Source organism: Marmota monax, unplaced genomic scaffold (assembly GCF_021218885.2).
Source record: "Marmota monax isolate L192 unplaced genomic scaffold, Marmota_monax_Labrador192_F-V1.1 WCK01_AAM20220418_F8-fsc00569, whole genome shotgun sequence".
Classification (NCBI taxonomy): domain Eukaryota; kingdom Metazoa; phylum Chordata; class Mammalia; order Rodentia; family Sciuridae; genus Marmota; species Marmota monax.
In genome coordinates, this window is record NW_026694722.1 from 1 (window position 1) to 24864 (window position 24864).

A 24864-nucleotide genomic window follows, 5' to 3' on the forward strand; every position below is an offset into this window, starting at 1 on the left:
TTAGGTCTTTTGGGTATAGTCCGAGAAGGAGAATAGCTGGGTCAAATGGTGGTTCCATTCCCAGCTTTCCAAGGAATCTCCATACTGCTTTCCAAATTGGCTGCACCAATTTGCAGTCCCACCAGCAATGTATGAGTGTACCTTACCCCCCCCCCCATCCTCCCCAGCACTTATTGTTGTTTGACTTCATAATGGCTGCCTCTCTGACTGGAGTGAGATGGTATCTTAGGGTGGTTTTGATTTGCATTTCTCTGATTGCTAGAGATGGTGAGCATTTTTTCATGTATTTGTTAATTGATGGTATGTCCTCTTCTGAGAAGTTTCTGTCCAAGTCCTTGGCCCATTTGTTGATTGGGTTATCTGCTTTTTTGTTGTTTAACTTTTTGAGTTCTTTGTACACTCTAGAGATTAGAGCTCTATCTGATGTTTGAGGGGTAAAAATTGGTTCCCAGGATGTAGGCTCCCTATTCACCTCGCATATTATTTCTCTTGCTGAGAAAAAACTTTTTCAGTTTGAATTCGTCCCATTTGTTGATTCTTGGTTTTAACTCTTGTGCTATAGGAGTCTTATTAAGGAATTTGGGGCCTGCCCCCACGAGATGAAGATGAGGACCAACTTTATCTTCTATTAGACGCAGAGTCTCTGGTCTGATTCCTCAGTCTGCCGTCTTGAAAGGTACCTAAACACGCTCCCCGAGGGAAGAAGCCCCTCATCCCTGGAGCCACCATCCCACCTGGGGTTTCTGACAGGAAGAAGCCCAGAGCCCCCACCTCTGCCAGCTGTCAGTAGTTTGGACACCTGGGATCTCCAGGTCCAGGGGTAGCTCCATTCCCACCATTGATAGCAGGCCCCCCAGCCTGGGCAGCCCAACCCACTCAGCCCTTGGTGCTGACAGACGTAGAAATCCCACCGTGGGGGCCCATGCCAGCACCCACACACATTCTGCTGGCAGCCAGGCTGCAAGTCCACTGGAGCAACTAGTCCATCAGCCTCTGCAGCTGCTACTCAGAGGCCAGGGACTGTGAACAGTGTTTGTCCCAAGAACAGGCAGCCCAGTCAGCATGGGACAACCAAGATTCATCCCCCTTAATGCTGCCAGTGTCAGTTGCCTCAATTGCAACTTGGAGGACAGATTTGTCCCCAGTTCTTCCATCTCCCATGGCAGAAATGGGCATCTGCTAAAAAAGTAGAGGGACCCCCCCAAACCAGAGAACACCATGGGGCAAGTTTGGGATAGAACAGCTCCAGGGCCTGCCCCTAGGCAGAGCACCACCATGAGGACCAAGGGAGAGAAGGCAAAATACAAACCAGGGTAAGCAACCACTGATGTTTGTGCAATTCATGCTGTCCCCCAAAGCCTGACCGTGCAGAACCCCTGAAGCTCTCCTGGGAGGAACCATCACCACCCTCAGAAAGGCCACCTTGACTTGTAAGTTTGTCCCCATGCAATCCAGGAACCTGGGAGCCCAAACTAGCTCCCGGATCTCATATCTGTCTTTGGGGTTCTGTTCATCTCCTCCCCAAGTGAAGGAAAGAGAAGCATGAGACAGCATTTACAGGGTAAATGGGGCTTCGACATATTCAGCGCCACTAACTAGACCATCCCTATAGTGGTCACTTTACAGGGGACAAAAACCAACTCTGTTCTTGGAGCCACGAGGGCCACTCCTTTAAGTGCCAAAAGGCGCCCCCTTACAGGAACCCTGAATTCCACCTCGGAGCATCAATACCTCCATGAACCAGGCTGCATATATTTACAGAGGGAATCATATCACCCATTTCCCTGGTGGTAAAGGTGAGGCTCTGGGAAAGGACATGAATTATGAGTTAGTCAAGGTCCTGCCTGGAAGAGCTGGGACTGGAATTCTGGAAATCTGGCTCCAGAGCCTCATGTGCAGAACCCTGCAGGGGAGGCCTGATGCCGGGAGCTTGGAAGGGGGGGACCCATCAAGTTGGGGTGGGGGGCTCAGAGAAGAATGAAGAGATGGGTGTGGCTGGGGAATTCGTCCAGAGGGGGAGACCAATAGGAGAGGGAGGGGATCGAGTGAGGGGACTGCATGAGCAAGGCCAGGCAGCGGGAGTGTGTGGGTCAGGCAGAGGAATGACCTGTGAGCAGCTGGGGGTGCAGGGACGGAGGGGGACAGGATTCAGAAGGAAAAGAAGGTTGGGCCACACCATGGAAAGAGCCAGGTCTGGCAGGGAGACACCACCCCTCCCTGCTCCATCCTCCAACTGTCTTTGAGTCTGTGCCTTGAACTTCCCCAAACCCTCCCTTCTCACCACCTCCACTGGCCCTATTCCACCCCTCCCAGCTCTCACCTCCTCCCTGCCTCGCCCATAACAAGACAAAAAGCTCAAAGCTGCTGGCCATTTCCATGTAGCTCTTTTCCCTGCACCTTGTCCCCACATCTGTCTTAACTTGAACTCCAGGTCGGCTCTGTAGGGGCAGTGGTGGGTGACACACAGGATCTCCCTGCTTTAGAGCTGGAGAAACTGAGGCCCAGAGAAGTAATTTCTACTTCTATTTCAGATCTTGAGCCATCACCCCCTTGAGGAAGCCCTCCCTGCACTCTCTACTACCCTGTCAGGCCTGGTTTTTGGTTATTTGTTCTCAGAGGACCAAGGATTTTTGCTGTAGAGAACTGGCCTCAGGTTGTCACTGTCTATTCATTCACATGGATTAGTTTATGTCTTTCTATGTCACTTGGCATGCAGGGGACACTGGAGAAACACTGAGCGACTGAATGACAGTTTGGGTTCTTGTGACAAGTAACAAGAAGAGGTGTTAGTAGAACATGGATGGGGCACCACATGGTCCCCACTTGGGGTATAAAAAGTCTAGGAAGCTTCTATAAGGGGGTGATGACCTGGTTGGAGCTTGAAACCTGAGTTGCTGGTAGCAGCTGGAACATGCAGGATGGTACCTGGCAGGAGGTGAGCCCCTGGCTCCTGTCACCTTCAGGAATCTGGGTTCAAGGTCCAGTGGTCTAGGTAGCTGGGAATGTGGGCCTGTGAAGGCCTCTGCCCCAGCTCCATACCCCAGGTGACCTTGAGGCAGGCAGGGTGGCACACCCTTCCTCTGCTCACTCCCCTTTGTCCAGTGGTAGCCAAGGGGCATCTGACTCACCTCCTCTTTGCCCCACTTCCCCACAGTGAGATTTATTTTAAAGTTACCTGAAAATCCCTCCAGCCTTCCTGATTCAGCCACCCTGTCCTCTGTGATTCTCTTGTGAAGGTCAACTGAGGGTCCCTGAAGGACTGCAGCCCATGCACCTCACTGGCTCAGCTCACCCACCCCACCCTGTGGCTCTCCACTCTCCCCCACCAGGTGGCAGAGGCTTCTGGAGGTCTTCCCACCAGGAGTCTAGAACAGGCTTATTTATGTAGAATAAAAAAATTACGTATTTCATCCCATTTTCCTGGTCTTTGACAAAACAATTCTATTTGCATAAGACTAATAATTCAGTGACCTCCTTAAAGGCCATTTTTCTCTTGATTCTGGCCCATACAGAGGCCATGCTCTGTTAGAGTGGGAAAATAATTTTTTCTTGGTCACAGATTTATAGCTATAAGCAGAGCACTCTGTGAAAATTCTTTCTAGTGAGTAGTCTGGGCTTAATATTTCCTATACTTACATATTATGAAGGAGACCTTCCAAACATTGTGGTTCCTCTGTGCACCTCATATCCCTTCTCATTATCTGGACCACAAGCCAATTTCAAATTTCCCCATCCAAGCAAATGGCCTAAGGACAGAGAACTCCCAGATGCTCAAACAACAAGGAAACCAGAGAGCCAGGACAGGGCCTCTGTAGTAGTGAGGAGCCTGACCAGAGAGCCAAGTAAAATGAAAGGCTCCTGCTACCCAACTCTGAGGGCAAAGCTGCCAGGAAGTGAGAGGGAAGGGGACATCATGTCTCTGAGCCTCCACTTTGCCCCAGGATCACAGAGGTCAGGGTGAGACCTGTGCTATGCATCTAAGCAGTCTGCCACCAGGTCCCATGTGGGAGAAGGTGGATGTCATCTTAGCAAAAGAGTTTTCTCTTGGACCCCACAGGAGTGGGTCCTGACCTGGAAGAGGATGGTCTGGTGGCTGGTCCAGCTGAGCTGCCAGGTTGAGAGGCCAGCACAGATGTGCACCTAGATGCAGCCTTGCTCATGGTGGTGCTGGTGCCCCGAGGCAAACTTGGGCATTTCTGCTTGGGCGGGCCCTTTGGGGATGGCACTGAAAGGAGGGGCCTAGGTGGCTCCAAGATCATGGTTGCTGTTTGTCCTGTGTAACTTGGTCACCATGGAAATACTCTGGTGGTGGGGGCCACAGAGAGTCAGGCCCAAGCTTGCCTCATAGGTCTGTCTGGTGCTCGAGGGTCCCTCCTCTTAGAAAGGAGATGCTCATTACCCACAGGCTGCTCCCAGGTTCTCTGCTCTCAGGTTCCACTGAGGACACTGCCAAGGGCATAGTCATGCAAGTTGGTCTTTCTGGGGTGGTGCTGGCCCCTCGATTTCTGCTTGGGTGGCCTTTGTGTCAAGCATTAAATGGAGGGGCATTGGTGACTCCCTGCTCATGTTTGCTGCTTGTCTTTTGTCCCTTGGTCACTGGAGGTATTCTGGTTAGAGGTGCTGCAGGTTTTCATGCTCCAGGCTTGCTGTCTGGGCTTGGAGTTTCTCTTCTTTTGGAGCAGATGCTCAGTGCTCCAAAGGCCAGTATCACATCTGGAGGGAGGTCTGTAGTCGTAGAAGCCAGTGATTCCACAGCATGGACTTTCAAGTGCAGGTGGCCTTTCTGGAAATGGTGTTGGTCCCCTGCATTGATCGTAGGGGTTTCTGCTTCGGATGACTTTGGAGATGGCAGTAAAATTAGAAGCACCCATAGCTAGGGTGTCTTAGCAGGTCCTAAGCTGGACCCATGGTGCCCAAGTCCTGGAAAGTCCCACAAAGGAGAATAAGCCAGGGCAGTCCCTGCCAGAACCTGGACTCTCCAGCCTTTGAACCCAAAGGTGCAGGATGCCAGCCTTGCCTGCCTTGAGTGTAGTAGTTGTCAAGTGCTTCACAGTCGTTGCCCAGGAGCATTGCTGGCACAGTCAGGCATTTCATTGAGATGAATCCAAACCAGGGGAACAGGTTTTTGAGCAGTATTGGATGTGGGAATATATAATGTGATTGGCTTTCTAGAAGGTAACCTCATCGCCATGGTTCCTGATGGGCACTGCTGAAAATACAGAACCATCCGGAGGACTGAAAATTTGATGAGTCATTCATTTATTTATTTTTATACCAGATATTGAACCTGGGTTTCTTAACCACTAAGACACATCCTCAGACTTTTTTTTTAAAATATGTTTATTTAGAGACAGAGTCTAGCTAAGTTGCTTCAGACCTCTCTAGCTTGCTGAGGCTAGTTTTGAACTCCATATTTTCCTGTCCCATCTTCCCCAATGCTTGGACTACGGGTGTGTGCCTCCAAGCCCTGCTGGGCCTTTCATTTTGGCCAGATCTGAGCCTCTTAGTACTTTTGTTAGGAAATGGCCAGGAGGAGGGAGAGTGGATCTTAAATGGATGGTTTGTTATTGTAAAGGGCTGGGGTAATTAATCTAACAGTCTTCTTAATATTGTCCTGAGCATTGAATTTACCCATATTGACCCTACCTCTCCCCCTGCCCAATGCCACTGTGGATCACTGAGGGTTCTCTATGGTCCGAGTTCAGCCACAACCCTTTTCTTGGTTACTTCTCATAATGACACACCCATGAACTGCATATCTTGACTGGTAACTAAAGCTTTCGTTGGTGGTGCTTTCAAATATGAAACTATAAATTTGTTATCAAGTGACTTGTCTAGAAATCATTTTCTTCCAAATTGTTCCAAAGAGGTCAGACTGGAAGAGGACCTAGTCACTTGCCAGGCTGACCTTCTTCAGGTGTTCCAGACCCTCAGTGATTTCCATCAGTTCCCCCTCTTTGTAAAATCATGCAACAGACTTGTGTTTGGGGAAGCAGCAGGCTTAGGATTGAAGCAGGAGTTCAATAGAGGTTTTCAGCAGGAGGCTATGATAGGAGTCCTCAGTGCTTCCCCAGTGAGCTTGCCTTTTAATAGCAGGTAACCCTGAGAATGGGACAGCTATCAACAACTAATAGATATCAGTACTCACATGAAACAGCTGATGTGCTGTGTTCACCAGCCTATTCTTTTTTTTTTTTTTTTTTGATATTGTTTTTTAGTTGTCAATGGACCTTTATTTTATTTATTTATATGTGGTGCTGACAATTGAGCCCAGTGCCTCACACATGCTAGGCAAGCACTCTACCACTGACCCAAACCCCAGCACCATCAGCCTATTCTTTAAGAAGAAAGGATGTTCATAACCTGTTAGTGTCAAGAAAGCCAAAGGAGCACATGTACTAGTCTCTGGGGAGTAGTAGCCTTCTAGGGCAGGCTCCCTGACTGTGTGTTAATTAAGTGTCCTGGTCCATGTGGGCAAGATGAAAGTCAACCTCAGTGTGAACTGGGAAGCGCAGAGCTGATGACCAAAGAGAGCTGTTCTTTGACATTGCATTTCCTTCATCTATCGTGTTTAGCATGAGGAAGATTTTTTTTTTCCTTGTGGAAATTGAGTTAATAGGTGGTAAATAAATATCTTAGTTGCTTCTGATGTGGCTGAGGAGCACTTTCAAGTGTTTAAAAAACTGGTTTCTGTATACCATTCTATAGCTAATTGCAATTCTTATGAAACCTTCTCATAGGCTGTTTCTGGTTTTATTGGGATTTTTTTCAGCTGCATTGTGAATTGGATGAAGGACATTTTCCCTTCTTATAAATGGTTTTGTGGAATTTTGAGATTTGGGTTTTTATTCACATTTGAAGGGAATAAATCAACCAGCCTTAAGAACATGACATCTTTCTGATGGATAGAAGCAATTCAAGGAAGAATAAGGATGATGTCTTTTAGAAATGCTATAGGAATATTTGTTTGGGGGTCAATAAATAACATGCTTAGAGTTTAATAAATATTTTGTTATGTCATCGTAGTTTCTACATTTTTGTATTCTAGTAGAATTTTATCTAGTTTTAATATTTGTTTTTGAGCAGACATCTTTATCTTGAGAGATATCATTTAGTGTTACTTTTCAAAATTTGCAGCTGTGTAAATCCAGATGCTTGGTGAAGCTGCTCTAGTGTGAGGAAAGCCTCTCCTGTTAGGCCAGGAGCCTGTAAGGCACCATCAGCACATATGAAACCTGCTATGTATTATAAGCAACAGGAAATAGCACAGAAGCTGCAAGTGCATTTAGGTCATTTGGAAGTTGAATTCTTGTCATATCTTTACTTTGCTTAACATATCTTCTCCCCTTTAGTTCTTTCTTATAGTAATTTGAAGCTGATGAATTTACTGGTATTTTCAGGAGAGCATATACAATTAAAATATTTTTCAATTCAGTATCAGTTCAAAGAACTTAGCATCACCTGCCTCTCACCTTTGGTGGGAAGGTAATGAGCAGCCACTTAGCTCTGTGTGCACAAGGATGATGGTCCTGAGTCTCCTGGGATGGCTAGCTAAATCTGGAAGTTCCTTAGGAGATGGAAAGACATCAGCTCCTCATGTTCCATTCAACAGTGAGCACAGGGCGCTCAGTGAACAAGCATTAGGTTTGTGAGTGTCCCCTGCAGGGACTGGTCTCCTATTCCCTTTCCAGACCTCAAAGCTGAATTGTCTGTCCTTCTCTCTGCTCCAGTAGCCTCAGCTATTGAGTACTATTGCCTCTGAGATGCTTCTTTGTTCATACTACTGGGATCTTGCCTCCAAAGTTTAGTTGGAAGAATAGGAGGAAACTGCTGCTTTAAACTGCACACAAAACAAAAGGAAGTGGCTTTGCCTTTCCCTAAAGACATGGAGATAGAGAAGTCCGTTTCCGTGGTCATGGCCATGCTATGGAACAAATTCTTGGCCATTCCACACCATCCTTGCTTCTTATATGTTTTGTGTATCAGTGAATTTTTTAGCCCTAGCATTTTCACCTATGGGAGGCGTGTAGAAATGGAGGCACAGAAATGCCACCTCCTTGCCATTTCATGGGGTCCTCAGGTCTCTGCCTGCTGCCCCACCAACTTTCCCCACAAACCTCTGGAATTTCAGCAGTGCCCTCTGCTGTGGGCCTGTGGAGCCAGACTAAGTTAGACTTCCCGTGACTCAAACTTGGAAGTGATATCCCATGAGGCTTGTTGATTTCTGTTTCTTAGAAACCAGATGCTGATGTGGATCCACTGAGAGAGGAGGGAGCTACAGGCTTTGGGCACAGGATGCTGTGGTGTTTGAAATCCCCTGTAGTGTACCCCATCATACGATCAGAAGAGACATTGGGGCAATTTGATTTCGCACAGGAATTAGAATTCTATGGCAAAGGGGAGGCTATCTCTGAAAATAACCCTCCAGTGGTGCAGAGTGGGGACCATGGCCAAGAGAGGAGCTGACTTTCCCTCTGTCACTGTGGGACTCAGGTCATGGTAAAGTTGGATGTCATCCTTTGTCCCTTAACTTCCTATGTCATGTTATCTGTATATTTGTGCATTAGAGACACATGACTCCTGGATTAGGGTTTCTCAGGGAGTCCATGTATGTGTGGGCACATGTCCCTGATGACAACCTCTAAAGCAGATGCTAGAATGACCCCTGGGAACATGTTGAGAAGCTATGGAGGCCCTGCAAGGCACAATGACTTCCTCAGGGCCACACACATACCCACAAGAAGGGGAAGGGTCTCAACCAAGCTCTGTCTCCCCAAACCAAGGGAGCTGGCTACACCCGGGCCTGTCTGAGGGCCTGATCCAGGGTGTGTTGGTGTAACTGGGTCCACCTGTGCCTATGTCATGGGAAGACTGCAGCCCAGTGGGCCATTGGAACCATCTTGTGTAAGAAAGGGACTCAGCAAAGGACTTCCTGAGACAGTGACCTCACTTCCTTGGCCATGGAACTCACAGAACTTGGAACCCTGGTAGCTAGGCACTCACAGTCCACAAACAGTCCCAGTCTGCTCACTGGTGTTGAGACAGCAAGCCCAGAGCCATGAGTTCTTGTTGTCTACAGATCTGTGGGTGCTTAAGCCTCAGGGCTTTTCCTGAGTGTGGAGGTGCTGGGTCAGCGCTGTGTCCCAACGACTCTGGCAATTTTTCCCAAGGAGACCAGAAGTGAGACAGGACAGGGCACCACAGGTGTCCATAGTTTAACCCACATTCAGATTCCCCTTTCAAAAGTGCCAGATCTCACCAGGTTAGTGTGTGTGTGTGTGTGTGTGTGTGTGTGTGTGTGTGTGTGTGATGTCTCCTGAGAATATGGAGGGAAAATATTTTGATTTCCCCTGACGTATGGCAGTGATTCCTTTTGCAAATGGCTACCGTTTTCCTGTTGAAATGTCCCTCTTTGATTGCCCATCCTAGGGAGAAGATGACCAAGGCTCATCAGTGGATGTGTCCTGTCTTGTGGAAACCCTCACATACTTCTCTGGGAGCTCGAGGATGGCCTGGTGCCTGCCCTGCAGCAGGGTAACACCCCCTATGTCCATGGGGTTTTGTATTTGTACCAGGATTTGGCCAGTACCCAGAAGGCTCTGGAGCTGCTGGGTAAAAGGTGTGTATGACCTCCAAGCCCTGGCCCATGGCCATCTCCTGGCCTGGTGTTGGGAATGCCGGGCATCACTCTGAACCTCCATCAGCTCTGAGGAAAGTAGGGTTTTTCAGAGGAGAACTCTGCCTGGGTGTTTAGAAATCCAAGTAGGATGAGCCCTAGGAGTGTTTGCCTCAGAGTGGTCCTGGGACACAGGCTGGCGATGGCTCTGGCCTTTCCCTGGGGGCCTGTCCCCTCCCTGAGAGGAAGTTCTCTGCCTCAGACCTCACTCTTCTGAGGCCTCAGGAAAAGCAGTTTCCACATTTGGGAAGGAGTCTGTGGGTTGCATCTGGGAGGGTTCCAACCTGCCTGTAGACAGAACAGGGACCCCTGGGGTCAACTGAGAGGGTCCTGGCCCTGAGGTAGCCAGGCAGCAGGTGGTTGGGTTCATTCATGGCTCAAATATATATGAAGCACCTACCTTTGGCAGGCACTTGGCCTGTCATTTAGGAATCAGTGCAGACAAACTCTCCCAGCCCTCCTGAGCTCCCATTATTGTCAGTAAGTTAGTCAAGTCCACCAGGCATCTCGACAGATGAGGGACACAGGATATTAGAGGTCACAGCCTCCTGGTATTCTCTAGGTATGGACGCCTCCAGCCATATGTTGAGGAGGAGTACCTTCAAGACAAGAAGTGAGTGGTCTTTGGGCCAAGAGGGAGGGCTGCTGTCTCGAGAGTGGTCACTTGGGGGGCTGTTGTAGAGGATGGCTGGGCAGACCTCAGGGTCTACCCTGTTGTTTCCCAGCAGAGGACAGAGGTCTGGGGCTTACTCTATAGAAGGAACAAAGCAAGCTGTGGTGGGATTCTGGGTACCCAAGGAAGAGAGGCGTGGCTGGAGCCTCAGAGCCAGGCCCTGTGAGGATCCCTCTCCAGCACAGCCAATCCCAGCCTGGATTGCCCATGCTTTTTTGTATAGAGACTGGACAGAAAGTGAGGGGAGAATCCTACCCACACATGTGCCTCACAGTTTTGCCCCCTTAGCTCTGCTGCATGTGACCTGCTTGGACACTCTCTGGGAAGCTCCCCATGCAGGGGGCCTTGGGAGGTTCCAGCTGAAGGAGAGGCCCTTTACATCATTATCTTCCAGTTGGTACAGGTGGTGACCCAAGCTGCCATCCCATTCTTTCAAAGTCAGCCATCTTCCCTGGCAGCTACATAAAATTCACACACACACAAATGCCAGAGGCAGGGGGTCAAGAAACGATTAGACCAGAAGCCTCCACTTCTCCTAGAATGTTTTCTCGCTGCCCTAGTTCTAAAGTCCTTGAGGGCACCTCCCGCGTGTGAGCACCTGCGCATTGTGCCAGATGCCCCACCACAGCTATCCGCCTCCTCCCACTAAAACTGTCTATTTTATTTTTTGTGATGGTGGTTTTTTTTAAATGTCTGGGATGGCATTGTAAGTATTTTAGTAGCAAACATTTATGTTGACACAATAGTGCTCAATCCATTCACCAGGCTGTGCCACCCCCAGCACTGAGTAGCTGAAGATGGAGCCCCCTTAGAGCACAGGGGTCCTGTGGGGCCCCTGTGCATGGAGCCGAGATGACTGCCTAAAGGGTGGTGAGGATTTCAGGGCATTTTATCCCCTACTGTGTTCTGTGACGTTAACTAGGTTAGATGTCATGTGACACTACAAACCCTGTTCATATAAGACAGCAAACTTAATATGTGTCTTCTTATTGCTCCACAGATCATGACTCACCTTCTTCTCATTCCCTAAGAAACAATTGCCGCAGTCTGGCTGGACACAATCAGGAGCCACTTGTCAAAAGAAACTAACTTTATTTTTAGAACCACACAGGCCAAACAAAACAGCCTCTCAGGAAAAACCCTCAGAGCCTCAACTGCCACCACCGGCTTTCCACAAGCCTCTCTCTCCCACACAAGCTTCTCTCCACCTCCCACAATCCTCCTGCTCTTGAGGCCGATTGGCTGGGTCACGTGGGCGGAGCCAAAAAAGTCCCCCAATGAGCAGCTCCGTGGTCTGAAAGGGCAGGGAAACAGTCCAATGAGCATCACCGCAGAGGAGCCAATCAGCTAGATGTTGCTGGGGCCGAGGAGCCAATCAGCTAGATGTTGCTGGGGCCGCTGTGAGCCAACCATCAGCCAGCAGCTGGAAGTTTGCTGGCAGCTGGAAGTTTGCTGGGGCCCCTTCGGCTGTGGCTCTCAACAAACAATATTGAAGTTAGACCAGTTAATTACTCTGTAATGGACTGAACAGTTGGAATAAAAGGAAGAGTTCCATGTTTTGCATTCCAAATAGAAAGCTGTGCCTTGGGCTGGGCTGTAGCTCAGTGGCAGAGTGCTTGCCTAGAATGTATGAGGCACTGAGTTCAATCCTTAGCACTACAAAAAAAAAAAAAAAAAAAAAAAAAAAAACTAAACAAAGAAAGGCATGCTGTTGATCTAAAACTATTAAAAAAAGAAAGAAAGAAAGAAGGAAAGAAAGGATAGAAAAAAAAAGCTGTGCCTCTTGAATAGTTAGTCCCAATGAGAATGCAAGGGAAATGTTCATAAAGAAAATTAAAGTGCTGCTCCAGGGCATATGTGAATGATAAGAAAGCAAAACAGCTGATAGGGATAAAGTTTTCATAGTCTGGAGAACAGATGAAACAAGCCACGTTCCCTTAAGCCAAAACCGCATCCAGATAAGGCCAAAACATTAGATTTTTCTGATGCCAAGAGAAGGGAGAAAGCTCCAGAAGAAGTCTGAAGGTGGCAGAATTTGGTTCATGATGTTGGAGGCAAGAGGCCCATCTCCATATAAGACAAGTGCAGGGTGAAGCAGCAAGTGCTGATGTAGAAGCTACAGCAAGTCATGAAGAAGATCTTGCTAAGCTATCTGATGAAGACGCGATATGGTTGAGTTTCTCGGTGTCCCCTAAAAGCTCATGGGTGAGACAATGCAAGAAGGTTTAGAGGGGAAATGATCCTGTTATGAGAGCCTAAAGCCAATTAGTGAATTAATCCCCTGGCAGGATGAACAGGTGGCACAGATAAAATGGGGTGCCCACACCCTCCCCAAGCCTGGAGGTGTAGGCGCCACCTGTGGAGGAGTCCAGTTGCAGGGTGGAAGCGAACAGCAGCCATCCTCAACGTTCCACATTAGGGTTCCACATTGGAGGTTCCCAGCAACCAGCGGCATCCCTCTGCGGGCAGGACATTCATCAGCGAGCCTAGGTGCCCTAAGGCCCTTTGGGGGGAGTCCAGTTGAATCGGTGGCTGCATGGAAATAGGTGTCCAAATAGGAGCATCCTCATCCATTGGCGGTGGCGGGAGTCTGCTTCCAGTGCAGTGGAGGTGTTGGCAGCATTACTGGTGGCCAGGTCGGGACTCCAGTGGCCACAGTGTGGAGCGCTGGCTGTGGCGACAGCGACAGCGTAGGGCAGCGGGCCTCAGAGTCAGAGGGCGACCAGAGGATGGGGTGCCCTGTGCTGTGGCTACCCCAGGCCACTTGTCTTGCTCCTGGCAGGGCCTGCCTGCTCAGGAAGCAGGACACGGCAGGCGGCGGTACCCACACAGCCTCTGAGGACCTTATGCTGCCCACGCAGGTGGCGCCTGGCACCGGCCCTGAGCCCCCCGGGTGGCAGCTCGCCCCACCCCGGGTTCGCCCTGCCCCTCCCTGGGTTGCGGCCTCTGCGGGAGGAGTAGGCCCGCTACCAGCCGGGGCAGCCTTTGGAGAGGACACCCACCCTCCCCAGCGACATCTCTCCTGGGCTGTGGCCACTGAGAGCAGAGGCAGTGGGGGGTGGGGCTACAAATCCTCCCCCTCAAAGCGCATCCCTGGGGCGGGACAAGGGTGGAGGGCATAGATGGCAGAGGGAACCCCAAGACCTGCCGTCCTTGGTCTTGGTCTTCTGCCACCCTTAGACAAAGAAATGTACTTAAAAAAAATTAATTAGCTCTAATTAGTTGTACATAACAGCAGAATTCACTTTGGTTCTTTGTACAGAAATGGAGCACAGCTTTTCATTTCTCTGGTAGAACACGATGTAGAGTTGCACCATATGTGCAGTCCTGCATGTACCTAGGGTAATGATATCCGTCTCATTCCACCCTCTTTCCTACCCCATGCCCGTCCCTCCTATCCTTCCCCTTTGCCCCAAGTTCCTCCATTCTTCCCTTGCCCCCCTCATTATGGATCAGCATCCACTTATCAGGGAGAACATTCAGCCTGTTGTTTTTGAGGATTAGCTTTTTTCACTTACATAATATTCTCCAACTCCATCCACTTACCTGCAAGTGTCATAATTTTATTCTCTTTTAAAGCTGATTCCATTGTGCACATATACCACATTTTCTTTATCGATTTAGCTCTTGAAGGACTTCTAGGTTGGTTCCACAGTTTACCTACTGTGACTTGAGCTGCTATAAACATTGATGTGGCTGCATCACTCTAGTATGCTGATGTTAAGTCTTTTGGGTATAGATTGAGGAGTGGAATTTCTGGGTCAAATGGAGGTTCCATTCCATGTTTTTTGAGGAAGCTCCATACTGCTTTCCAGAGTGGTTGCACCAATTTGCAATGCCACTAGCAATGTATGAGTATACCTTCCCCCCCCCCCCACATCCTCACCAACACTTATTGTTGCTTGTATTCTTGTTAACTGCCATTCTGGCTGGAGTAAGATGGTCTTAGAGTAGTTTTGATTTGCATTTCTCTAATTTCTGGTGAAGTTGAACATATTTTCATACATTTGTTGATCGACTGTGTATCTTCTTCTGTGAAGTGTCTGTCCATTTCCTTAGCCCATTTATTTATTGGGTTATTTATTCTTTGGGTGTTGAAGTTTTTGAGTTTTTAATATATCCTGGAAATTAGTGTTTTATCTAATGTGCGTGCAGTAAAGATGTTCTCCCACTCTGTGAGCTCTCTCTTCATATTATTGTTTCCTTTGCTGAGAAGAAGCTTTTAAGTTTGAATCCATCCCATTATTAATTCTTGATTTTATTTCTTAAGTACAGGGTCTCTGGTCTAATTCCTAGGTCCTTAATCTACTTTGAGTGTTTGTGCAAGGTGAGAGATCGTGGTTTAATTTCAGTCTGCTACATATGGATTTACAGTTTCCCCAGCACCATTGTTGAAGAGGCTATCGTTTAGCTAATGTATGTTTTCGGCACCTTTGTCAAGAATGAGATAACTACATTTATGTGGGTTTTTCTCTGTATCTTCTATTTTGGACCATTGGTCTACATGTGTATTTTGGTGCCAATAGCATGCCGTTTTTGTTACTACAGATCTGTAGTAGTTTAAGTTTTGATATTGTGATGTCTCCTACTTCACTCTTTTTGCTAAGGATTGCTTTGTCAATAAGGATTTCTCTGTGTCTATTTTTCCAAATGAATTTCATGATTACTTTTTCTATTTCTATGAGGAATGTTATTGGGATTTTAATTGGAATCACATTAAATCTGTATAAGGTTTATGATAGTGTGGCCATGAGGGAGGAATTGGAATCAGGTACCTGCTCAAAAGGGTAGGGATCCGATAGCCACGCCCACCTCAAAATGGCAAGGAATGCTTTCCAAGATGTAGTCGGTGTGATGTCAGGGGAACCGATGGCCTTGTGCTGTGGGGAGGTAGCAGCTGAGTGACCTGCGTGGGAGTGGAGCGAGTCTCAGCGGTCTGCAGATGTGTTGGTAGGTGGTTCTGCTAAGGCGCTGGCCAAGTCTTAAGTGAACTGCAACTTTGGCTTTGGGTCCTGCTCGGACACTGAGGCCCTGAGTCCTGCGTGAGGTCACAGCGCTGGTCATTTCTGTAGAGAGAAGCTGTACAGGGGCCTCTAACACTCTCAAGAGATGCAGAATTCCTACTAGGAGAGATCTGGATCACAGAGCAACACAGATGCTGCTTCCCTCTGGTCCACCATCTTTGAAAGTCTTTTCAATTTCTTTCTTTAGTTTTCATTGTATAGGTCTTTCATCTCTTTTGTTAAATTTATACCCAAATATTTCATTTTTGAGGCTATTGTGAATGGGATAGTTTTCCTAATTTCTCTTTCAGAGGGTTCATCACTAATAGATAGAAATGCATTTGATTTATGAATATTGATTTCATATCCTGTGACATTGCTGAATTTGTTAATATTAGAAGTTTTCTGGTGGAGTTTTTTTGGATCCTCTATGTGTAGAATCATGTCATCAGCAAATAGGGATAGTATGAGTTCTTCTTCCCCTATTCCTATCCCTTTAATTTCTTTCATCTACAGCTCTGTCATGTAGTCTAAGCTGTACTGGAGTTTAAACAGCAGTATAGTTTAAACTCTGGCTAGAGTATCAGGGACTATGTAGAGTAGAAGGTGAGAGAGGGCATCCTTGTCCTGTTCCAGTTCTGAGAGGAAATGCTTCCAATCAGAAATGCACTTTGAGGATGAAGAGGTCCTAGTTCCTCTGCTCCCTCCCCCCACAGCCCAGGTGGGATGTCTCTTAGGAAGGTGAGGGTCCTCTCCCAAGGCTGCCCCACCTGGCAGATGGCCTAGTTCCCCCGCAGAGGCCACATCGGGGATGGGGCGAGCAGCCACCCGGCGGGCTCATGGCCAGTGCCAGGCGAGGCAGGTGTGGGCAGCCTAAGGTCCTCAGCAGCTGCCTGGGTATTGCCACCCCCCTCGTGCTGCTTCCTGAACAGGCCGCTCAGCCAGGACCAAGACCCAGGGCCTGGAACAGCCACTGCAGAGGCCATTCCAGCCTCTCGTCGCCCTTCCACTCTGAGGCTCACTGCCCTGCGCCCTCGCTGCCGCCACCAGCCTGGAGCTCTTCACTGTAGCCACGGGACTCCCCACATGGTCGCCAGATGCCACTGCAGCAGTATTCCTGTTACCCCAGCAGGATGAAGATGCTCACCACTGGACGCCTCTGTGTCCTCAGCCCCGTTTCCAGACTCTACTGGTGCTGCCGCCACCGTGCAGCAACCAAACTCCCAAACCCCAGCTGGACTATGATGCTGCCCACCAAGGGCCCAACGTCAATGCCCTTCACCCCCCACCATGATGCCTGACTCCAGTGCCCCATGCCGGCTCCCGGATGAAGCTGCATGTTGCTGCTGCCACCACCAGACTCCATCATGGACGCAAGACAGCGATACTCAGCACTGGATGCCCACTTCACCCACTGCAGCCAGACTCCTGTGGCACTGCAGGACAGAAATGATCATGGCAACATCCCTCTGTTGTCACCACAGCAGCTTCTGGACTCTTCTGCTGCCACCGCCACAGTGAGTATGCAGCAAGGGATCTCCCAAACTGCAGCTGGATGCCAACACCTCAGCTGTTGCCACCCCCATGCCAACTCTCAACTCCGGACCTCCCTCGCCTGATGCCCTATGCCTGAAGCAGCTACATGTTGCTGCTGCTGCCACCAGATGCTACCACTCCATGAGGCCTCTTCAGTGATTCCATCCCAAAGATGCTGCTGTGCTGCCCAAGACCACAGAAGCTGGGAAGTTGGGCAGTCTCCATCCCAGTCGCCTCATCAGAGCCCACCGCTTGCCGCCTGCCTTTCCTCCCCCAGGACCACCCACCAGTCCTTCTGGGCCCTTGAGCAGGAGTTGTGCTGACTCAGGGAACTCATCCAAGGAAAACAAGTGAGTACTTTAAACAAAGGTTGCAGTCCTCACAGCAGGCAGTGGGCAGGGCTAGGTGGGTCCAGCCTGCTGGTGAGGGGGCAGAGGTGGAGCTACTGGCCTCCTCTGGACCTTGACCCTGTGGGGCAAGCTGGAGAGGGATCTCTGGCTGCTCTGGGAGTCCAGCCTGGAAGCAGCTTCCTAACTCACCCTCACACTCCTCTCTGAAGGGGACTCTGGATTCCAGAGAAAGCCATCTGGGCTCTTGGGCTCTGGGCAGTGGTATGAGCCAGACTGGACAGACTCCACCCACCTGGACTTGGGGAAAAGCCCCCTCTTGGGAAAATACCCTCCTAGAACTACCAAACTTAGTCTGACATTGGCTTCTTCCATGAGATTATCAAGAAAGGAAAAATATGTTACCTAGTTTTGTCTTGCAAAGGGTAGTGTGGGGAGAGGCAAAGGCATCAGAGTTGGTAGAGCTGAATTCACATCCCTTTTAACTAGGTGACCTTGTCCAGGGTCCAGAACTAGGTACAACCTTGGTTTTGCATCTGGTAAAACAAAGATGGTGAGGATGATAAGCTATCACCATCTGTCATAGCTGGAGACCTAATGCGTGGTTCATAAATCTGACTATTCCAATAACTTAAGAAAATGACAAAGAAGGCACACAACCACACAGAAGTACCTTTTCAATAATCCGGGGATGGCTCTGTGAACCTAAGGGCCCATGGAAAGACATAGAGCCACTGGAATTCTTTATTGTTACATAGGAGACACACACAAGGGGAGTTTCCATAGAACATTTTATCCCAAAAAGGGCAAAGGGGTCGGAATACAAGGGAACAGATGAGTGTAACTCAACCCCAGTGGGTGATGCCTACACCTGGAGCCATGCCTTGTTATCTGAGCTGGGGTGACGCCCACATTACTGCAACCTGGCACTGCCCTGCCAGACTGAATGCAATAATTGTTCAGAACCCGGTGCATCAGGGCTTAAAGGCGTCTGCATCCAAGGCAGCTCCCGACAATAAGCCATGGGCAAATCAAGTTGTTCTGCACTACCTCACCTTGGGAGCCAGGTAGGCATTCAGCAATATTTCCATGCAGAAATATATTCTCAGACTAAAGGTGACACACCTAGAAGTGCACCTTTGGATGACAACTGACCTGTGAGGTAGGGAGTTGAAATTTACATCATGTTTTTAGAGGAAATAATAATATATGGAAGGTCATAAACCAAAGCATGAAATGTTGGGTCAGGCTCATGGAATTAAAAGCTGTTTTCAAATTTGTTTAAAGTTACATTGAGATAAATCTATGTAGTTCAAACCTTCCAGGATATCCCCCACCTCTGCCGCACACACAGGGAGCAGTGTCCACAACTTTTTTACTCCTCTTTACAGTATCACCAAATGTATGTGTGTGTGTGTACACACACACACACACACACACACACACACATATATATACTCACACACATATACATAGTGTATTATGTAATATTTTGTTCTTTTTGGTTTGTTTTTAGACTGTCTGTAATAGAATCTCATGTACATTCTTTTGCTCCCCTTCAGCTGACCATCAGGAAGAAGGAAACACCAGAGAAGCTTGAGGATCAGAAGGACACTAGCCCTGCTCTGGTCACCCTGGAAGCTAGCTAGCCTGCACACACCAAAGCTTGAGGAAACAGCAGCCCTGCTTCAGCCACTTGAGGGCTGGCTGATCAATGCAAGGAGGAAAATAAACTAGGCAACAGGACAAATGGACTGTTTCATCCTGTAAGAGGGCTCTCATACTGTGGTGCATTGCCACCCCTTACTTCTGTCATATGCACAGTCCTTTCCTTGGTCTTTACTACAGGACTGACAACAACCAAACACACAGCTAACCCATAATGGGGGGCGGGGCAAGGGAAGATGGGAGGGACTTTGGATTGGGCAGAGGGGAGTGTGGGAGGGGAGGGGATATGGGAGTGGGAAGGATGGTGGAATGAGGTGGATTGTATTAATCTATGTACATGTATGATTGCAGGAATGGGGTGACTGTGCACTGTGTCTAACCAGAGAAATGAAAAGTTGCCTCCATTTGTGTTTAATAGTCAAAATGCATTCTGCTGTTATATATAACTAATTGAAAAAAATTCATAAAGGACTAAGGCTTAAAAGGAAGTCTGGACACTTTAATGGTCATAAAAATATGTATACTTTTCTTATATAAAATTTAAACTTATTAATTAAATTGAAAAAAAAAAACAACAACAACTAGCACATGTACTAGTTCAAACCTGAAAGGGCATTAAGGCTTGGGAACCAAGCTCACTCTTTGGAGGATGGTTTTTCTATTCTTGGTGGATTCAAAAGTTTAATTGACATAGAATGGATTATGCTATTGTTTATTGCTTTCATGTTTGTCTCCCTTTTACAATGAAACATTGGGTCAACTACAGAAGCAGCTATTGGGGTGGGGAGGGAGTAACAGAGAGAGAAATTAAGATTACGGCATTATATAAAATGTTAAGCCTAGAAGATAATGATGTTTTTTGACTTAAAGGGTTAAATAATGAGCATAGAGGGGGTAACGATGTACCACAAATACTCCAAATGATGTAGTGTCCAAAAGATCCCCACCTTAATTGTAATATATAAGCCTTTCTCCTAGTAAACAAGATATTTTTAAAAAGTCAACAGGATTTCTAGAGAGCTCATTGTGGTTTAGCTCCTCTTTATTGTAAAGGTCATGTTTCTCTTTCTGCAGGGCTGGGGTTGTGGCTCAGTGGTAGAACACTTACCTAGCAGGTGTGAGGCACTGGGTTTGATTCTTACACCACATAAAAATAAAATAAGGTATTGTGCCCATCTACAACTTAAAAAAAAAAAAAAAGTTATGTCTGCAATCAAGCTTGTTGATGTACAAAAGTTACTCTTTCTCTTTTTTTGGTAAAATCACAGTCACAACTTCACATCCTTAGTTTTGTTCTCTTTCATCTTGGACTTTAGCATAAGAATATTACTTTACCAAAATACTTTCTCATCCAGAAACATTAATTTTCCGTATATTTTCATACCTGTAACTTTCTTTTATCTTTTCCAGTTTTTGATCCTTATTTAAATTCATATTCTGAAACAGTTCTTGAGAATGTTATCTGTATGTTTAATTTACACAACAAATTTCATCCCAGAAGAGAATTGGACAAAACAGCATATACAAAAACTATGCCTTAGTCTTTCTTTCTCCCCAGTTGCATTCAAGGGGTTGGAGCACAGGCTATTTTTGAGGCTGACCTGTCTGCCTTATCATTATCATGATGCCATCGACTTTAAGTGAGTTCCCGACTGTCAGTAGTACCCAGAGGCTATTTGGGGCTCTTTTTCTAATACTAAGCATCCCTTTGCAGAGGCTGCCTTCAAAACACAGGTTGGCCTTTTCTTTTTTCGATGTAGTTATTTATTCTACCAGTTTCCCCAGGCATCTAGTTTGATGGGATACTATTACAGCAAGAATTGCTCTGCCCCAGTGAGGAATATCCCCTGGCCAAATGGGATGTCCTGTCAGATCTTTAAGTAGAGACTATTCCTGTCCCTAGGTCATATACTGACAATGCTGGAACCTACTGCCACATTCTTTGTGGCCAGAAGACTCCATCCCCACCCCCACCCCCGCCACACACACACACACACACACACATACAGGGCACAAGGGGCTGGAAGGCAGGGCAGAGTCCAGGTTCTCTTTGGCCATTTTTCTATAGCCCAGAAGCTTTTCTGGGATCCCCACCCCCAGTTTAGGGCTTGTGTCTTTGACCTCAGTGAGATGATCTGTGGCTGTCTGGGGCCAGGCTGAGAAACAGTGCCAGGAATGCCAGCACTGGGTTTAAAGTATTTAAATCTTTTTTAACCCTTTCTTCTCATGTTCTGCTATCCTTGCACACCAAAGGCAGTGACTTTTGGCACCTTCAAGTTAGTTCCTGATGATTCAAATTCCTTATCACGCAACTGCATAAATGCCTGAACATACAGAATCTCTTTCATATGTTTTACCCCTCACAGACCAACTCCAACTACAAGATTGTATAATAATCCAGAAAGCTATTCAAAAGCCAGATTATTACAGTAAAACATTATGTTAGACAGGCTTATACCTATATTGGTGGTCTTTTCTTCAACTCATTTCACCTTTGGCAGACCAACTGCAATTGCAAGACTGTACAAAAAAGAAGCACTCAGAGACAAGCAGAGAGGAGCCCCGAAACCATGGCCAAAACTAACAACCAAAGGGAATTCCTAAGTCTAAGGCCAATGAACAGATGGAACCTAGAACAAATCAAAAGGGAGTTCATATCCTTAGGCTCTTTTTAGGGAAGGGGGAGGGTATCAGGGATTGAACTCAGGGCACTCAACCACTGAGCCAGATCCCCAGCCCTATTTTGTATTTTATTTAGAGACAGGGTCTCATGGAGTTGTTTAGCACCTTGCTTTTGCTGAGGCTGGCTTTGAACTCATGATCCTCCTGCCTCAGCCTCCCGAGCTGCTGGGATTACAGGCATGCGCCACAGCACCCAGCCCTAGGTTGGTTCTTGAGTCCCACTTAACCATGACTCCTACACCAGTGGCACCACGGATGTCTGCAGAAAGAGAAACCAGATGTTCTCCAAAAAAGGAACCAGATGTGTGGAATCAAGGGTCTTGGTGTTCACACCAGGGGACTTACAAATGGTCATGAGTGTTGCGACTTTCCTGAGTTCAGTTTCCTTCTTCTCAAAGTGGACCATGATGGAGCAACCTGTACTGTTCAGGGAGAGAAGGCAAGGGTTCCCTGAAGCAAAAGAGCTTCGGCAGCTGCTGGGATCATCCCTCAGTTCCTCCCTTTACTCACAGGAACAGCTCCTCCGGTTTAACACAAGGCAACTCTCCTAACTCTTCAGCAGTTGGCTCTCAGCAGTTCACCTTACATCCTCAGCATGGAAGTGGGGTTCCTTAGAAAGCCAGGACTACCCCCAGGTGGAGAGCTTTCTTGGCCAAATTTTCTGCCAAAAGCTCCATCTGTTGCCAAAAGCTTGGTGCTTATCCCCGATGCCAATCCAGTAACAAGGATATGGTTTTGGGGGGAAAAAAAGAAAAGAAAAAGAAGGTTTATTGCTTTACTAGCAAAGAAGAAACACAAGGGACTCCTGTTCCAAAAGCTGTGATTCTGCCCATCCACAGGAGGTAGGTGGGGCTTTAAAGAGGTAATTCAGAGAAAATTAGATTAGAGAGATCAGAAAGGAGAAGTTTATGGAAAATATTAGAAAAAAAATTTTTTTTAAATGTAAGTTTCAAAGCCACAAGTGATATAGTCAAAGCATCAAGTGAACCCATTACAGGTCCTTGTCCCCAATGTCAATCCAATAATGAGGACATGGTTTTGAGAAAAAAGGAAAAAGAAGGTTTACTGCTTTGCTAGCAAAGAAGAAACACAGGGGACTCCTGTCCCAAAGGTTATGATTCTGTCCATCAGCAGGAACAGGAAGCTTTTAAAGAGATGATTCAAAGGCTACATTCCATTGTCTGGAGTTGTAACTCACTTGTTAATTTGGGAGTCATTTCTGAAATCTTCTGGTACCATCCCCAAGTCAGGATGACTTCATTCCTATGGTGGATGCTATTCAGAAAAGATAAATCCACCTGAAATAGAGAAGAAAAGTAATCCTGTTTCCCCTGACATTAGGGAGGGGGAGACATTAGGGAGAGAGGAAGAGAAAGAAACATGTCCATTTAAAAAATAAGTTGCAGTAGCAGAACAGCAAGGGCTATATTCAAAGCATAAAGTGAACCATTATTGTAACTGGGCACGGTGGCGTACACCCATAATCCCAACAGCTCAGGAAGCTGAGGCAGGAGGATCAAATGTTCAAGGCCAGCCTCAGCAACTAAGCAGGACCCTGTCTCAAAATTAAAAAAAAAAAAAAAAAAACAGGGCTGTGGATGTGGCTCAGTGGTTAAGTCCCTCTGGGTTCAATCCCTGATACTATTAATTAACTAATTAATTAAGCTGAAAGATAAAATACAATAAAAGCAAAAAGTGAAATAAAATAATCAGTTTAAAATAATTCTGTACCAAAAAGGCAGATTTGGGAATAGCATATTCTATTCTCCTACAGTATAAACGAATAATAACAGGAAAAAAAGTTTTGATGTTTCTAACTCAATATACCAATTAGGAGTCCTAAAACCCAGCAAACACTTTGTTTTACCTAATATTGAGATGGATCTCAGCTATACAAATTTGGGAGTAGAGATGGAGTGGAGCTGAATTGATTGGAAAAATCTGAAGGATGAAAGTTAAAGATATGGTATGGGCGTAGTGGTTCATGCCTGATATCCCAGATGCTTTGCTTGGGAGGCTGAGGCAGGAGGATCGTGAGTTCAAAGCCAGCCTCAGCAAATTAGCAAGGTACTAAGCAACACAACTCAGTGAGACCCTGCCTCTAAATAAAATACAAAATAGGGCTGTGGATGTGGCTCAGTGGTCGAGTGCCCCCAAGTTCAATCCCTGTACCCAAAGAAAAAGTTAAAGTTCTGGGGCTGGGATTGTGGCTCAGCACTAGAACGCTTTTCTAGCAAGGTTTATCCTCTGGGAGTTTGATCCTCAGCCCTGGGTTTGATCCTCAGCATCACATAAAAATTAAAAAAAATAAATAAAATAAAGGTATTGTGTCCAACTACTTCTAAAAAATAAATGTTTAAAAAAAGTTAAAATTCTGGAATTGGAAGGAGCTGAAAGAGGAAAGTCAAAATTGGTGATGATTTTAACCTCGAAAATTATAATTCTTTATAATTTTAAGGCTTAGGTGTTTGAAAGACTTTGTTTTTAATGGCAGTTTCCCATCCCCCCCAATTTTTAAGAACCTCAAATTTGTGTCTGAGAATATATACTGCATAGGGCACTATTTTATCAATAAAAGTGAGTGCTTAAAATTGGAAAAAAAAAGTTATAATTCTTAGCTGAGCATGGTGGTGCAAGCCTATAATCCCAGCATTCAGGAGGCTAAGGCACAAGGATCCCAAGTTCAAAGTCAGCCTTAGCCATTTAGCAAGGCCCTAAGAAATTTAGCAAGACCCTGCCTCAAAACAAAAAAAAAATAAAATAAAAAGGGCTGGGGATGTGGCTCAGTGGTTAAACACTCCTGGCTTCAATACCCTGTACCAAAATTATAACTCCTGCAAGACCAGCATTTTGTTTGTTCTTAACCAAATAACAAGTCAAGTGAAATAGTTTCTGAATTATTTTATAAGGCACACAAAAATTGAACGAGGGCTGGGGATATAGCTCAGTTGGTAGAGTGTTTGCCTTGCATGTACAAGGCCCTGGGTTCAATCCAATTCCCAACACCACAAGAACAAGAAAAAAAATGAGCAAAAAATAAGCAAAAAGAATATAAAAAAATAGACAGAAATGAGTAAAAGGTCATTTATTGAGCACAAAATATAAGCAATGAACCAAATATCATGTGTAAACAGAAGTTGTCCAAATGGTCCAGGAGACCCACCCCATCAGTGGGTTCAGAATGCTGTCAAGTTGAATTAAGCAAAGGAATTTTCACTTGGACAGAGTGTCTGGTGGCGGTTGCCATCTCAGAGTGAGTACTCACAGAATGCAGTCCCA

At 46.7% G+C, this 24864-nt stretch overlaps 2 long non-coding RNA genes across 4 annotated transcripts in view; one reads left to right on the forward strand and one right to left on the reverse strand.

The window, feature by feature from the left end:
• The first annotated feature begins 48 nt into the window (after window positions 1-48).
• LOC124078890 (uncharacterized) lies at window positions 49-19907 on the forward strand. 3 transcript variants are annotated; one of them, XR_009224866.1, is made up of 7 exons: window positions 49-676; window positions 1359-1430; window positions 1613-1796; window positions 9430-9619; window positions 10239-10289; window positions 11350-17238; window positions 18798-19907. It is a non-coding gene; the product is annotated as an uncharacterized LOC124078890 (long non-coding RNA). The 3 variants fall into 3 exon arrangements; XR_006847093.2 differs by lacking the exon at window positions 1613-1796 and having other exon boundaries at window positions 50-676; XR_006847092.2 differs by lacking the exons at window positions 1613-1796; window positions 10239-10289 and having other exon boundaries at window positions 51-676.
• LOC131423385 (uncharacterized) overlaps window positions 14212-24864 on the reverse strand; it is a 33216-nt gene continuing 22563 nt past the window's right edge. Inside the window, exon 3 of the long non-coding RNA XR_009224867.1 lies at window positions 14212-22883. This is a non-coding gene — a long non-coding RNA (uncharacterized LOC131423385). The remainder of the gene's footprint in view (window positions 22884-24864) is intronic.